Source organism: Rhincodon typus, chromosome 37, assembly GCF_021869965.1.
Source record: "Rhincodon typus isolate 14 chromosome 37, sRhiTyp1.1, whole genome shotgun sequence".
In the NCBI taxonomy this organism is placed as follows: Eukaryota; Metazoa; Chordata; class Chondrichthyes; order Orectolobiformes; family Rhincodontidae; genus Rhincodon; species Rhincodon typus.
The window spans coordinates 13,141,491-13,143,711 of NC_063368.1; the positions used below are offsets into that span (position 1 = coordinate 13,141,491).

General features: G+C 41.2%; 1 long non-coding RNA gene across 1 annotated transcript; it reads left to right on the forward strand.

Annotated features, from left to right (window-relative positions):
- The first annotated feature begins 6 nt into the window (after positions 1-6).
- LOC109936892 lies at positions 7-1,799 on the forward strand. Its single transcript, XR_002261518.2, has 2 exons — positions 7-266; positions 1,446-1,799. It is a non-coding gene; the product is annotated as an uncharacterized LOC109936892 (long non-coding RNA).
- The last annotated feature ends 422 nt before the right edge of the window (positions 1,800-2,221 follow it).

The following is a 2,221-nucleotide window of genomic DNA, read 5'->3' on the forward strand; positions in this document are numbered from 1 at the left end:
CCAACTTCAAAGCTGTTGTACGTCTGTTGTGTAACAGTAGGAGATCATCTTGGACACCTGAAACAGGGCCCTTTCTGTACCAGCAGCCTGTGCAAGTTCTCATTCCTTGGAGCTCAAATATCTCAGAACTCTTGTCAGTGCAGCGTAATTTTTTAAGGTATATGTAATATACATGTTCTCTATATTGTGCTAAATAAATCACTGTTTCTATTTGTTTTTTCCAGTTGAATTGATCGTAAATTGAGATTTGGTGATGCTCATTAATTGTAAGTGTTTTAGAATTTCCTTCTAACATCTGCCCAACCTTTTCTTGTGCTATTTCCTTCCCTCGGCTTGTGTCTGCATCGGAGTTTAGCTTTGATAGTGGGCCAAATGGCCTCTTTGAATTTAAACATGTAATTAAACACCATCCCTTGGAGATGACTGGGGTGAGAAAGTGCCATGATTATTTGTAGTGTTAATCAAACTGCAATAAAACTTCTGATCCCGAATGGAGTGAGTTTTTATTTCATGGGATTAGGTCTTTGCTGGCAAGGCCAGTCTTTGTTGCCTGTTCTTAATTGCTCTTAAACTGAGTGGCTTGTCCAGCCACGTGGCAGTGAGCCACTTTTGGAGTCTGGTGTCACATTCAGGCCAGGCTGGATAAGGGTGGCTAATTTCTTTCAAAGGCTATTGGTCCAAAAGCCCATCTGGCTTTAAGAAGTAGCAATGGTTGCTGTGACTACCTTTTCCAAATGTATTCACTGCATTTAAAATTACCTAGGCTGTTGTGATGAGATTTGAGGGACCCTCTCCCCGCCTAGTGTCCCTGTAGTGTCAGCCTGGGCTTCTGGTTTAATAGTCCAGTGACAAGACCACTACACTACTGCCTTCCTTTCCTGTTCCTTTATGGGAAGCTAACATAGAACATTGTGAGCAGGATCAATATTGGTGGTGTTTTTGGTTCAGGGTTGTAGGCAGTAATTTGAAAACTGCTGCTGGCTTTTGGGGCAGAGGGGCTGTTGTCACTAACACTAGAAGTCTCGTTTAAGTGTCACATTCAAGCAGTTGTCTTATTTTTTCAAATCACGCTATTGGGAATTGTGGTTATTGGAGACTTCTAGATGCAGTGCTGGATTTAATTTTTCTGTATTGGCAAACAGGCTTGTTCCTGTTCTTCTTTAAAACAATGTAAATATGCCAAGTGCTGATACTCACTGCCTTGGGCTTTTGAGGGGAGACTCCTAGCTTTTACCAATGATGCTTAGCACTGGGCTATGAATGCAGCTGATTCAGAAAGTGCATCTGCTGAGTTGACATTATCAGCAGAACTGAGGGAAAGCTTGGGAGGCTCCTCATGAGGTGATACAGGTCAGTTACAGGCAAAAATCTGTAGTCAATTTTTGCCATGAGTAGCTGGATTATTAAATGCAATCAGTCACTTAACATGTTTTCTTTATCACTAGGTACGTCTTCAACTCAAATATCTGGACCTGTTCTCTGAGGGAAGTGGACATTTCATCAAACGTGTGGGTTTCTTGATGGAGTGGGTTTTAAAACTAACTTTTTCCACTTCTAGTCAGCATTTTCAGTCCTAGCATCTGCATTTTGGTTGTTGCAATCTCCAGTGAATGGAAGATGCTTGTAGGACTGATCAGTGATGCTTGTATTGTGCCATTGGTCTGTTCTCTACAAACTAGGATGAGCCCTCTTCTTGCAAGTCTCTTGCAGAGGTAATCACTGTCCATTTTTTAAAATTGGTCTGGTTCACAATTGCAAGTACTGTCTCAATAAAAGTAACTAACTTTTTTTAAAATTTAGTTTCAAGTGTGGTGTCTCTTTTTTAAACTGGTAATTAGTAGTGACCTGAATAGCTGTTAATATTTATGCTGAGCTGTGAGGGATGCATGTAGTCTGTTGTCAACTGTAGTCACATAAATGAATGTTTCTGAAGTGAGGCTAGTCTGGCCATGCAGCTACTCTGAAAGCGGAAGCTGTACACCTCTACTCTGGTATCCTGCCTAATTTGCTGACTCTTTGGATATTGGGAAAGTAACAGATCACATGCTTAACTGTCAGAATGGAAAGTTGCAATGAGCAAGTAATAACCATTCAGTAGGTCTGACAGCATCGCTGAAGGAAAAAACAGTTAACATTTCGGGTCCTGTGACTGTTCCTCAGAACTCAGGAAGGGTCCCAGGACCTGAAATGTTAACTTTTTTTTTTCCTTTCACAGATGCAG